Source organism: Phyllobates terribilis, unplaced genomic scaffold (assembly GCF_046119375.1).
Source record: "Phyllobates terribilis strain yellow unplaced genomic scaffold, ASM4611937v1 Scaffold_1__5_contigs__length_1240528914, whole genome shotgun sequence".
Taxonomy (NCBI): Eukaryota; Metazoa; Chordata; class Amphibia; order Anura; family Dendrobatidae; genus Phyllobates; species Phyllobates terribilis.
In genome coordinates, this window is record NW_027362761.1 from 787,420,233 (window position 1) to 787,435,214 (window position 14,982).

The 14,982-nt window shown below is 48.6% G+C and overlaps 1 pseudogene; it reads left to right on the forward strand.

Moving 5' to 3' along the window:
* The first annotated feature begins 4,264 nt into the window (after positions 1 to 4,264).
* Positions 4,265 to 14,982, forward strand: part of LOC141151193 (flavin reductase (NADPH)-like) — a 56,852-nt pseudogene continuing 46,134 nt past the window's right edge.

Here is a 14,982-nt window from a genome sequence, read left to right on the forward strand (position 1 = left end):
ACGCTGTTCCTCATGCGGTATAAGTAATTAGACGACTTTATTCTTTGGGTCGGTGTGATTACAGCGATGCCAGATTCATATCGGTTTTTTATGATTGACAGCTGTCACACACTAAAAGATGCTTTTTTTTGCAAAGACAAGCTTTTGCATCACCATATTTTGAAAGCTATAATTTTTCCATATTTTGGCCGACAGTCATGTGACGGCTTGTTTTTTGCGGGACAAGTTGACGTTTTTATTGGTACCATTTTCAGCCACGTGACATTTTTTGATCGCTATCTATTCGGATTTTTGAGAGGCAGAATAAACAAAAACCAACAATTCCGGAACTGTTTTTTTTTTTTTTTTTTTTTAATTCTTTTCCGCGTGTGGTAAAATTGATAAGGCAGCTTTATTCTTCGGGTCAGTACGTTTACAGCGGTACCACATTTATATCTTTTTTTATGTTTTGGCACTTTTACACACTAAAAACTATTTTATAGAAAAAATAATTGTTTTTGCATCGCTTTATTCTGAGAGCTATAACTTTTTTATTTTTTGGTCTTTGGAGCAGTATGGTGGCTTGTATTTTCAGGACAAGATGATGTTTGCAGTGGTACCATTTTTATTTGCATTCGTCTTTTTGATTGCGTTTTATTCCATTTTTTGTTTGGCGGTATGATGATAAAGCATCATTTTTTGCTTAGTTTTTTATTTGATTTTTTTACCGTGTTCACTAAAGGGGTTAACTAGTGGGACAGTTTTATAGGTCAGGTCATTCTGGATGCGGCAATACCAAGTATGTGTACTTTTATTGTTTTTTGTTTCTTTTTCATAATAAATAAATACTATGGGTACAATATATTTTTATTTTTTGGGGATTATTTTTTTCTTCTTTTTTTTTTTTTAGATATTTTTACAATTTTTTTTTCACTTTCTGGCACTTTTTTTACTTTTACACTTTGTCCCACTATGGGACTTTCACTTTTTCAGCCTGATCGGCTGTATATGTGACGCCCTGCAGCTGCAGGCTGTCACAGAACCCCTGGGTGTTGCACAGATGGTTTCTCCCCAGTGGCCTCAATACATGCAGACATCTCCACCCAAGTCCACTAGATGGAGCCCTGTCAGGTATATATATACTGGGGGTGGAGTTCAGGAAGTCAGTCAGTGAGTGTGACACGATGCTGCAGCACCAGACAAGCTGAAGTCTGTGTGGCTGAAGGCCAGGCTAGGCCCAAACTGCAGGCTAGTCTGGCCAGGGAGAGCCTAGAGTGGGCTAGAAGGCAAGAAGGAAGAGAAGAGCCATGAGGGACAGAGGAACCACAGAGGGTTCGTCCCCTGTTGCAAGCCGGGCACCGGGCCCGAGCCTATTGGGATCTCTATGCCCAGTAGGGAATCCGGCATACTGAGGATTTCATATCCCTCAGTCCACCCGTGAATAGCGCACACTCAGAGGACTAGGTACCATGAAGGCCCCAGTGTCCAGAGATCGTGGTAACCAGTGGGAAAGTGTGGCGCCACAGGGATGCTGCACTTCTTTAATGGAGTAAAAAACCAAGCAATGTGAACTGAGGTCTAAGATGGTACACATGCAAGAAATAGGAGCATGTTCACACTAGCAAAAAGATGCAAAACCTACAAAAGACAAAAAATATATCTCATACCCTACCATCATTATATATAAATGTAAAGCAAAGTTGCATATGAAATATAGGGTACTTAGTGAACTATTTTTGATCAAAAAAAGTATACAAGCCGTTTGTAGGTTTTACTTCTTTAATGGAGTGTAGTGTTCCTCCTCTGAGGTAAGAACAGTGTGATTGTCAGGACCCCACCTCCACATCCAACACCACACTTCTCCCACCAGAGGGGGCTAGAAGGCACCAAGTGCTGCCCCTACAGGAAGTTGGGAGACTGGGGAACTAAAAGATAGGGGAACCAATTAGTGGGTGAGGGTGGAGGATTCACATTTTAGCGACACTGTAAATTTCATATTTAATCCTGAGCCATTTTGGTTCTTGGTTCTTTGATCGTTATCTCATCGTGACCTCCCTCCCTGAGCGTGGATCCTGTGTGGACCTGCAGAGGATGGAGGCACGGCCCTCGTACCCTGGCCTTGGGTCGAGAGGCACGTTGCAGATAAGGAATGTCTCAACCCGGTCAAGGACCATGACCAAGAAGGCCCGGAGCTCAGGAGTATAGCTCCACCGCAAATGGATCCCGGGGAGGATGCAGACGGAGCGGTATATGCCACCTGTCCTCGTCAAGCTGATCTATTCAGAGGGATTCCGGCTGCAAGAGGAGTACCGGCCTCCGACACCTGACCTTGCTACTCTATGTCCTGGTCAGGGAAACCCGGTAGGCCTTGAGGACCCCACCGGGTAACGGAAGGAGCGGAGCTGCCACCCGTACCCTTTTTCTGAGAGATGTTCAGAGGGAGACCCGGCCTATCTACACACACACAGACAGGAAAGGACTCTGTCTGAAGTCTAGGAACACTCTGGTGCGGGGTCCTGATTGAACGCTGGACTTGCTCGGAGGTTGTCGGACTCCCCTCGTCTCTGGTGACCGTAGAACTCCGCGAGGAGCAGGGAGAAGCCTTTCAACTGCAATCTCCACCGTGAGTAAAAACCCTGGAAGTTAACCCCTATGGCCTCCAGACTCTTTATTCTGCATTACACCACACTACGCAGCACCAGACATCCTATACTACAACCCCCTCCATCCTGTCCCTCTGCCCTGAGGCCCTGCTCCGCCTGTGGGGAGTAGTAACAACGACGGGTGCAATAACACCATGCCTCAGCGGACTGCAGCAGCTCTGGTGGCCTTCACCAGGTGCCACAGGTGGCGTAGTCGAGATCAGTCACTCAACCCGGATAAGCCCATACCATCCTTTTTTTAGTGCGACGGCCCTGGGCACGGAGCGGGTCCGGGCCACGGCTGCACCCCATCTACAACACTAGAACCCGGCTCCGAGTCCCCATCTCCCAGGGTAGGGCTTTCGAGCGTCCCACAAAAGCCCTCGCTGCCAAGCAAGACAGGTGAGAGAAACATCAAGGGAGCTAGACCCTGTTCCAGGCAGGTCAGAAGCTCCAGGTAGAGAGACAGGAAGATACAGAAAGGAGGCCTTACACCCGCACACTGGGGAGCAAGACCAGAAGTGCACACCACCTACAAGTGCCCCGGACCGTACCTGACTACCATCTGCAGTAAAGGTACTGAAACTAGCCCCGGTGTGTGTGTCTGTTCTTCCTCTGACCTGGCTGGGTCCCATCTCCCCTGCACCACCATCCATTACACCCCAACGCTACCCTGGAGCTAGCTCTACCTGTGAAGAGCCACACCATCCTGCTGCCGTAACACCAGCTCCAGAGGACTGCTCCGCAGCGGCGGCACCCCTTAGCTGCATTCCACTTTTGGCGTCACGAACACTTTAAATCCCTTATAAATACTCCCCTTTTACTGACCGCCCTGGGTCACGGACCGGGCCAGCTACTGTGATATCCCCCAGCAACCAGAGGCCCGGCTGCCGAGTACCCCACGGCCCAGGGGGCGCGTCATATAGCATAGAGAGCAGCAGCTCCCTATGCTATGCAGCCTGTCAGCGCTGCACAGGGAGAAGTTACTTTGGTCGTGCACTGCGCATGACCAAAGTAACTTCCTGCTGTCTGGTGACCCTACGACACTACGGGATGCCGGCAGGAGAGGTGAGTACCGATGCTTACCTCCCCTTGCCCCCAAAATGCTGCGATCGATCGCAGCATTGCGAGAGTTAATTTGCCAGCAGAGGTGCGGGACCACTCCTGGCACATAGCACCGGGTGTCAGCTGTGACAATCAGCTGACACCCGGCAGCGAGTGCCCCTCGCCACTTGTGTGCCGGCGCGATCACAGAGCGCGTAATAGTACATAGCTGGCCTTATAGGCCAGCTATGTACTCATTGTGGGCACACAGCCTTTGCAATGTGCAGACATTCAGGGTTTGGTCAGTATTTTCCATCAGTATGTGTAAGCCAAAACCAGGAGTGGAACAGAGGAAAAGTATAATAGAAACACATCACCACTTCTGTATTATCACCCACTCCTGGTTTTGGCTTACACATACTGAGGTAAAATACTGACCAAATACTGAATGTGTGAACGTAGTCTTAAAGTGCAGATTCTCTCCACAATGTACTACTCCCAATTTATAGCTAAAGGCCAGGCTACAGGAATATGTCCTCTAACTGTGCGCAAACCCTGGAGACATAGAATGTAACATGACACTCTAAACATGGTTGTGTAATAAGACCTCCCCTTTAAGGATTGCATAACCAAGACTATGTACAAACACACTAAATACCACGGTCCATACAGAAGGTGTGGACGAGCCTGCTCTGGTAAGTATTTCTCATTTGTCCAGCTGTCTCTAGGAATAGTCTGTGGTAAATGGGACATTAAATGTATCAGGAAAGTTCACAAGATAAATGAAGAAGCCTCTGATGTCAAATCAATCATCTACAAACGTTAGAGTCAAAGCTACTGTACACACACTGAATGGGGCTCTTTGTTTTATCTTATACTTGGTTAGTATACCATAGTGGGGTTTATACAGGATGAGAACATCAATGTCCTAAGGTCACGGCTGAAAAGCAAAACAAGTATATAGGATATACAGGAACCAGCATAATACTGAGACACGCCTAACCCGCACCATGTTTTATGGTTTACAGCACCATCTAGTGGACACGCTCTAAATCTGTACAAATGTGTATCACATTATATATATTACCTTAAACACCACTCCAGCGTATTTTTATTGCAACGCTGGAGTGGTGCTACTAACGCAAGATCCCTGCATCTAGTAATATACTTACTACCCACTGTCTTCAGCTCATTCCAGAGCCCCTACAGTCCCACAGCACCATCTTGTGACCGCAACCTGTGATTGATCAGAAGTCAGAGGTAACGGTCACAAGCTCTCAATGCAAGTCTATGAGAGCCAGAACAAGGTCAGAACAAGGCTCTCATAGACTTCCAGCTCACTCCAGAAAACACTGGATTATTGTCCAGCAAGTCACAAACTGCTGGAGATCGAAGAGAGTGGTGTGGAAAAATGATATAGATGGCGGATGGGAGGTATAAGACAGTGTGGGGACCTTACATTAGTAGCACCACTCCAGCAATGCAAAAAAAAAAAAAAAAAAATCGCTGGTGGTGCTTTAACCCCTTACCGACCTTGGACGTTTTGATATGTCCAGGCGATTCTGCGTGCACACGAGCTGTGCTCGTGCGATGGCCGCTGGGTGTTCAGCGATTCTGACAGCTGACACCCGGAACTCACTGCCAGGAGCAGTGCCCGCATCGCTCCTGGCAATTTAACCCTCTAAATGTTGCGATCTATATCGATCGCAGAATTTAGAAGGAAGACAGAGGGAGTGAGCCCCCTCACCCCTCCGTTCAGCGCCCCCACGATGTCATCGCAGGGCTCGATCATTGCCATGATGACCCGATGTCGTCATGACAATATCCAGGTCACCAGGTTCTAGCAAGTTAGTTAGATCATGCACAGAACATGATCTAACTAACTTGTGTCAGTGCAGCACTGACAATTACAAAGCATAGCAATGCTCCTGCATTGCTATGCTTTATAACTGCTATCACAGTGCAGAAAGTGAAAGTCCCATAGTGAGACTAAGTAAAAAAGTAAAAAAAATAAAAACTCACAAAATAATAGTAAAATATTATATATAATATTGTACCCATAAATATATATATATATTTTTTTCTTTTCATAAAAATAAGTACTCATATTTGGTATCGACCCATCCAGAACGACCTACCCTATAAAAATGTCACACTAGTTAACCCTTTCAATGAACACTATAAAAAATAAATAAATAAAAAACTATGCTTCATCATCATACCGCCAAACAAAAAGTGGAATAAAACGCAATCAAAAAGATGAATGTAAATAGAAATGGCATAGCTGAAAACAACATCTTGTCCTGCAAAAAACAAGCTGCCATAAAGCTCCATCAGCGGAAAAATAAAAAAGTTATAGATCTCAGAATAAAGCGATGCAAAAATAATTATTTTTTCTATAAAATAGTTTTTATTGTGTAAAAGTGTCAAAACATGAAAAAAAGATATAAATGTGGCATCTCTGTAATCGTACTGACTTCCTCATCAATTTTACCACATGCGGAACTACATAAAACCCCCACACCCCAAAAAAAAATTCCTGAATTGCTGGTTTTTGTTCATTCTGCCTCCCAAAAATTGGAATAGAAAGCGATCAAAAAATGTCATGTGCTCAAAAATGGTACCAATAAAAAAGTCAACTCGTCCCGCAAAAAACAAGCCCTCACATGACTTTGTCGGTTGAAATATGGAAACAATTATAGCTATGAAAATAAAAAAAGCGTCTTAGTATGGGACAGCAGCCAAACATAAAAACCCAATATAAATCTGGTATCGCTGTAATCGCATCGACCCAAACAATAAAGTCGTCTCATCACTTACACCGCACGAGGAATGTCATAAAAAAAAATAAAACCAATTTGTCACCTGCTGTTGATTTCTTGATTCTGCCTTCCAAAGATCGCAGTAAGGCTCGGCTCACATCTATCCTGCACTCTGCGCTGAGCGCTTACACTGTAAATTTCTGAAATATGTGATTCAAAGGGAACCCCTGGCTGAAGATTCCCTATAATGAGACAGATGGAGACACTATGGACACCGTCTGACTTGTGATCCGGCAGTGTCTGTCTTTTTAGGCGTGCATAAATGAGTTTTGTGCACTTCTGAAAAGAAGGACACTGCTGAACAGAGGTCAGACGCAATCCAGAGTAACTCTGCTGCCTCATTATAGTGAATGGATCCTTTGGGGGTTACATCTGAATCACGTCACTCAGAGATTTAGATTGAAACCCCAAAGTATGCGCTCAGCGTAGAGTGTTGGATAATTGTGATGTAAAATGTTCCTAACAAAAGCTCCAAATCAATCCACAAAAAAAGCAAGCCGACACTCAGGTCCATCATCTGTCAATGGAAATATAGGGGGCTTCCACGTTACTGGTAGCACAAAGGCTCTGGAAGAGCAAAATGGCTCGTCACCCCCCAAAAGTAATACAACAAATGATATGCTCCCAAATCAAAATGCCCCCTCCCTTCTGAGCCACAGTGTGTCTAAACCACATTTAACGTCCACATGTTTGGCATTTCTGTAGCTATGAGAGCACGCCTAATTTACGGGAGCGTGTCTCCAGAAGTTTGAACTGGGCATAACGTACTGGTCACTACAACGTACTGGTCACCACAATGGCAGTTTGCAATTTTCACTTGGCAACATCCACTGCTGCTTGTTTCTGGAAAACACCTATGGACTCAAAATCGGCACTACACTTGTAGATAAATTCCCAAAGGATATAATTTCCAAATTGAGGTAACTTGAGGGGGTGATTCTGCTCTTCTAGCACTTAGGGTCTTTGTATGTGAAGTCCGCAAACTATTCTAGGAAAATCTGTGCTCCAGGAGGCAAATAACAGTACTGTACAGCCACATATAGAGTTTTTCCATGTTCAGCAGAAATTGTGGGACAAATTTTGGTGCCGTTTTTACCCACTTCCCAGTGTGAAAATGTAAAATCTGGGGCTAAAACAAAATTTTTGTGGTAAAAATGTAATATATGAAATTCTGTGACACACCCGGGTTGTCAATGTGATCACTGCACCCTTAGATGAATTCATTGAGAGGTGTAGATTGTAAAATGGGGTCACTTATGAGGGGTTCTGCTGTTCTGACACCTCAGGGGCTCTCCCAGTGTGTCATGGCCTCGCAAACCATAACAGTAAAATCTGCATTTTAACATGGCGCTTCTTCCCTTCTGAGCTTTGCATTATGCCTGAAAAGTATTTCCTGATTACATGTAGGGTATTGACACACTTAGGAGAAATTTTTACAACAGACTGAGGTCCACTTTTTCCTACTAGTCCTAAAAATTTGGGGCTAAAACAACATTTTAATGATGAAAATGTAATTATTCTTTCTTCACCGCCCAATGGTATAAAATTCTATGAGGCACATGTGGTGTCAATATGATTACTGCACCCCTAGATGAATTCATTGGTGGGTGTAGTTTCTAAAATGAGGTCACATATGGGGGTTTCAGCTGTTTTGCCACCTCAGGGTTTCTCCCAATGTGACATGGCACCCTCAAACCATTCCAGCAGAATCTGAACTCCAATATGGCCCTTCTGAGCCCTGTTGTGCACCCAAACAGTAGTTTTCTCTCACATATGGAGCATCTGCATACTCAGGAGAAATTGCACAACAACTTTTGGGGTCCATTTTCTCCTGTTACTTTTGTGAAAATGCAAAATTTGGGGCTAAAAAACATTTTTGTGGGAAAAATGTGATTTTTTTTTTATTTTCTTTCTTTTTTTTTTTTATTCTCAGGGCTCAACATTATAAACTTCTATGAAGCATCTGGGGGTTCAAGGTGTTCAATGCATATCTAGATAAGTTCCCTGAGGGGTTTAGTTTCCATAATGGTGTCACTTGTGAGGGATTTCCACTATTTAGGCACATCAGGGCCTCTCGAAACACGACAAGGCGTCCTCTAATTATTCCAGTAAATTTTACATTCAAAAAGTCAAATGGCGCTCCTTCCCTTCCGAGCACTATGGTACACCCAAACAGTGGTTTTCTTCCACATTTGGGTTATCGGCATACTCAGGAGAAATTGTACAACAAATTGTAAGGTGCAATTTCTCCTGTTACCCTTGCAAAAATAAAAAAAAATTGGGTCTAAAGTAAAATTTTAGTGAAAAAAAAGTTAAATGTTCATTGTTTTCTTCTACATTCCAAAAATTCCTGTGAAGCACCTGAAGGGTTAATAAACTTCTTGAATGTGGTTTTGAGCACCTTGAGGGGTGAAATTTTTAGAATGGTGTCACTTTTGGGTATTTTCTGTCATATAGACCCCTCAAAGTCACTTCAAATGTGATGTGGTCCCTAAAAAAAAATGGAAAAATGAGAAATCGCTGGTCAACTTTTAACCCTTATGACGTCATGACAAAAAAAAATATGTTTCAAAAATTGTGCTGATGTAAAGTAAATTTTCTGTGACATAACTCTCTGATTTAAGGGCATATAAATTAAAAGTTTGAAAATTGCAAAATCTTTAAACATTTTCACCAAATTTCCATTTTTTTCACAAATAAACACATGTCATATTGACAAAAAATTTACCACTATCATGAAGTACAATATGTCACGATAAAATCTCAGAATCAGTGGGATACGTTGAAGCGTTCCAGAGTTTTTACCTCATAAAGTGACAGTGATATTGTAGCACCCTGAGGATTCGGCTGCTACAGGGGTATTGCGCCTCAACCCAGAGGTGTGATATTCCACTCCCGGGTAAGGATGGAGTGTGGGACTGAGCCCAGAGAGCTGCATGCACTACACACATCCCATTTCCGGAGGGCAGACCAACGGTACTCCCACTTGGAAATGTGCAGGTACGACCGAGTCTGTCCTTGGCTGGAGTGGGAGGGGGGTGGAACATCCCAAGTAGTGTAGGGGCAGATAGGGGGAGCAGCCTGGGTAAAGATAGGAGCTCATTGGGTGCTGGTCACCTGAGCTCACACATAGAGGGAGTATTTAAGGTGGGCACCATCTAAGATCAGGGTCAGTCTGTCAGAGTAGAGGCAGTCAGCGAGTCTTTGCAGAGGAGAGGAAGAGAGCAGAAGAGCAGCCCCAGCCCAAGAGAGAGAGTGAGAGAGGAGAGTCAGAAGGACCCAGAGAAAACAAGCAGGAACTCTGAGAACCCATATACAAACCTAGGGTGAAGAGTTGGCAAAAGGGTACCGGATCCCAAACTGGTGGGGGCTAAAGCACACCCCAGCCAGAGACCGGAGGCCGTGGGCAGGATCTGCCACGGCCACCCACCACATCCACCCTGAAGGCAAACCACGTGTAGGGTCAGGGAACCCAAGGCCAAGGGTTTCCCAACAGAAGGCCCGAGGGAGCTGGACCTAGGTGGATCCCTGGTGGGGACGGCCAGAAGACAGGACAGGAAGGAGGGCTCAGGGTCACGCTCCGGACTTGCTTGGGGGTTGGCGGAGTCCAGGACCTGGTGGACGCAGCACGGCTCGGGTGGTCACTTGAAGCTGGAGTGACCGGAACATCAGCAGTGAGTAAATACCCTAAACTGCACAACCCGACTCTGTCTTCACTTAACATCTACGCTGCACCACCACAACCCCCATCCTCTGCACCTGACCCCCTGAGGCTATACCCCACCCGTTGGGGGTTATACTATCAAAAGCTGCACCAACACCATCAGCCTCAGCGGACCCTGCTGCAGCGGCGGCCGTAGTGACCGCAATACAACGGGTGGCGTAGTCGACATAAAGAACTTTATAACATCTGTAGGACTGCCACACACACTGAGCTTGACACCCTGGGCACGGACCGGGTCACAGCCACTCGGAGACTACAACCCCCATCTGATCCGGCTCCGGGTATTCCCCTAAAGAATATGGCCCAGGGGGCGCGTCAACTTTGGCGTAGTCGGCAGGATTACGTGCCCACAACAACCGGGTACTGCGTGCCTGAAGAAAAGAACGAGTTTACCTCAAAAAGAAGTCTTCTGCCGGTTCCGGAGGGTCCCCGCCATCGGACTCCATCACAGGTCGATTCCCGCTGGTTGTCCGCCATTAACAGCGTTTTCCCGCCATCTGCAGAGTTTCCCGCCACTGGGAGACGATTCCCGCCATTTCCAAAGGTTTCCCGCCTTGGAAGAGCGGACGCCATTATGGGCGTGCCAGAGGGTGGCAAGAGGCCGCCTCCCATCGTGGGCCAGGACCGAAAATGGCGCCAAAAGTGGAAACCGCCCCCACCAACAGAGACTGTGACGCTAGAGGTGTCTGTCAGCGTGAAAGAACTGCCCCTGGAGCTGACAATCACCAAGTGGCCCCGGGACCGCCCTCGAAGTGGAAGGACTGAGAAGAAGAGAACAAAGATGGGTGTCGCTTGGAGCAGTCTGGAGAGAGCGCACCCGGAGACAAGAAGCCTGGAGCTGAGTCCAGAAGAAGCTTACCCGGAGATGGGAGAAGAGCAGAGCAGCACCGGCCCGCTGGCCAGGAGCCTGCTGGAGACAACAGAAGGAGAGCAGAGCAGCACCGACCCGTTGGTCAGGAGCCTGCTAGAAGCTACGACCCCACTAGGCTTAGTGGAGGTCTTGGCACAGCTCCCCCGAGATCGGGAGTGTGCGCAGACTGCGCTGGAGGGCCTCGCACGGAGGATGGCCCGGGTGCAGCGAGAGACGTTGGCGGAGTGGAGCCGAGAGATGGCCCAGCGGACCGAGACTCGTCAGCGGAGCACGCCACCCGAGACGAGGAGACAGACCGCCTCTGAGGATGGCGCGGGAGGACTGAAGGCCGGAGACGGCGCCGAGAAGGGAGCCGAACGAAAGGAGGCAGGTAAAGGGGACGTCTCTACCCCAAACCGGGAAACCGCGTGCCTGCCCCAGCTCCCCGTCGCAGAGCCCGAAGTACCCCCTGCCGTGCCCGTAACCGCAACGTCACCGCCACAGACTAGGCCTCAACCGGAAGCCGCAGCCGCGACCCCTGTGACGTCACACGCCTCGACCCCGAGCGTGACCAAGCAGGAAGTACGACCAGCCTGGTCGCAAGGCCTAGTACCCCCGGGCGCCGCAATACCAACAGCGCCCCCTACCTCCGCGGAGCCCCCGGCCTGGTCGCAGGGCCAAGTAGCCCAGGGCGCCGCCGTCCTTACGGTGCCCTTCACTTTCCAGGTGCCCCAGGCCTGGCCGCAAGGCTTGGGCAACCCGGGCGCCACTTCCACCGCGCCCATAAGACCAAGAGTGCCGCACCTGGGTGAGGACCTGTTCGCCCAACATACGTGCCCGGATGGGCAGCCCTTCATATGGCCACCGGAGTTTCACCATCCCCGACTCCGGAAAGAGAGGCCCCTAGATGAACCCCTGATCCCGGCTCCAAAGCCCGTCAAGAGGATCTCGCCCCCGCTAGCAGAAGCGCAGTTTGAGTGGGACCCCACCGGAGAAGACCTCATGGGGTTCACTCAGGAGACCCGGGCAGCTGCAGCGGAGCGTGCAGAGTGCTGCCGCCAGCAGCTCGAGGTCTTTGAGAGAGAGCGGAGAGAGAGGCGGGTCCGGGAACAGCAAGCTCAAGTAAGGAGCGCGGAGCAGAAGAGCCGGGCCAGGAGAGACCCCCGTGCAGCGCATAGTCCCCGCACCACCGGGACTGTGATCAAGTTTAACATGCAGCATGGGTGGGGCTTCATCCGAGACCACCGCACCCCAGGCGACGTCTTCGTGACCAGGAGAGACGTTGAGTCCCACCTACCGGAGGGACACAGAGGTCGTGACCTTTACATCGGGGACGAGGTCACCTTCACCCGGCACAAGTGTGCCAAAGGACCCTACGCCCTCCATGTGCATCGCCTGACGGAGGAAGAGCTGCGGTGTGAGGAGGAAGAACAAGAGGACCCGGACGGGTCTGAAGCTAAAGGTAACCACAAAGAAAGAGCAGGAGGACGTCGTCGTTGAGTACGGCAGAGTAGAAGCTGTATATAGTTACCCGTAGGGGTACCAAAGAAACTGTTGTTGATAATATAGTCCCCGTTGGGACCAGCAAGTGTGAACTGTTTACCCGTTTATCCCTTAAATCCCACTGACCGAGGACTGAGAGCGGTCATTCCTCCCTAATACCTGGCCGAGGACTGAGAGCGGCCATATCCCTTGTAAATAGTTGCGCGTCCTAAAGCGCCCCCTATTGGTTTTATAGGAAAGCCACGAGTTCCAAAGACTGTCGCACTTTACCCGGTCACACGTTGCACAGTGACCGGAGGAGGAGCCAGAGGCGACGAGAATGTTATTAATATGAAAAGTTTTATGATGATGCTGATATATATATGATATTTTATATGATGTTTTATTATGTTGTTTATATGAAAAAAAATTGTATGTTTGTGGATGTTTTATATCTTACAGCCCGAGGACGTGCTGTGATTTACCAGGGGGGAATGTAGCACCCTGAGGATTCGGCTGCTACAGGGGTATTGCGCCTCAACCCAGAGGTGTGATATTCCACTCCCGGGTAAGGATGGAGTGTGGGACTGAGCCCAGAGAGCTGCATGCACTACACACATCCCATTTCCGGAGGGCAGACCAACGGTACTCCCACTTGGAAATGTGCAGGTACGACCGAGTCTGTCCTTGGCTGGAGTGGGAGGGGGGTGGAACATCCCAAGTAGTGTAGGGGCAGATAGGGGGAGCAGCCTGGGTAAAGATAGGAGCTCATTGGGTGCTGGTCACCTGAGCTCACACATAGAGGGAGTATTTAAGGTGGGCACCATCTAAGATCAGGGTCAGTCTGTCAGAGTAGAGGCAGTCAGCGAGTCTTTGCAGAGGAGAGGAAGAGAGCAGAAGAGCAGCCCCAGCCCAAGAGAGAGAGTGAGAGAGGAGAGTCAGAAGGACCCAGAGAAAACAAGCAGGAACTCTGAGAACCCATATACAAACCTAGGGTGAAGAGTTGGCAAAAGGGTACCGGATCCCAAACTGGTGGGGGCTAAAGCACACCCCAGCCAGAGACCGGAGGCCGTGGGCAGGATCTGCCACGGCCACCCACCACATCCACCCTGAAGGCAAACCACGTGTAGGGTCAGGGAACCCAAGGCCAAGGGTTTCCCAACAGAAGGCCCGAGGGAGCTGGACCTAGGTGGATCCCTGGTGGGGACGGCCAGAAGACAGGACAGGAAGGAGGGCTCAGGGTCACGCTCCGGACTTGCTTGGGGGTTAGCGGAGTCCAGGACCTGGTGGACGCAGCACGGCTCGGGTGGTCACTTGAAGCTGGAGTGACCGGAACATCAGCAGTGAGTAAATACCCTAAACTGCACAACCCGACTCTGTCTTCACTTAACATCTACGCTGCACCACCACAACCCCCATCCTCTGCACCTGACCCCCTGAGGCTATACCCCACCCGTTGGGGGTTATACTATCAAAAGCTGCACCAACACCATCAGCCTCAGCGGACCCTGCTGCAGCGGCGGCCGTAGTGACCGCAATACAACGGGTGGCGTAGTCGACATAAAGAACTTTATAACATCTGTAGGACTGCCACACACACTGAGCTTGACACCCTGGGCACGGACCGGGTCACAGCCACTCGGAGACTACAACCCCCATCTGATCCGGCTCCGGGTATTCCCCTAAAGAATATGGCCCAGGGGGCGCGTCAATATGAATGGTAAAATTTGGTATGGTCATGAAGGTGAAAACAGGCTCCGGGGTGAAGATGTTAAGTGACTATGCAGGGAAACAGTGGAAAGACCAGTATGACACAGGGCTGCTGCGGGTTTTCAGCCGCAGTGTTATTGCAGAGTGTGGATGCAGACTGAGGCTCCTGCCATATATTTTATTATATTATGTCATGAGTGCCCAATGCTTGTTCACACTCCTGACTTAAAGGGGTTGCCCACTGCTGGGGCTCACGTGACCTGTCATGTGATCAATGCGACCAATTAGCAGCAGCTTCACTGTCCCTCATACAAAAAAAACAAACATCTGGAGAAAGTGAAAGTTGGACCTTAGCCTTTCCAGTGCGCCAAGTATTGTAGAGAACGACGTTGGAGACTAGAATCTACAATCCTCGAAATCTGGAACTCCAGATTACCATCAACCATTACTTGGGGCGGTGGTAGAAGTGAGGGCTTAAGAGGTTCCACATACTTTTTGAGCAAGGACCTGTGGAACACGTTGTGAACCTTAAGGGCCTGAGGAAGTTAAAGACTAAACGCTGCTGGGTTAATGACGGTGGTTATTTTATAGGGACCAATAAACCTAGGTCCCAGCTTCCAAGAAGGAACTTTCAATCTTATGTCCAGCATATGAAAAGAGATAGTAAGGCACCAATCACACTATGCAGCTTTCAATTGTCGAGCACTAATCGCTGCACTCTGCATATAA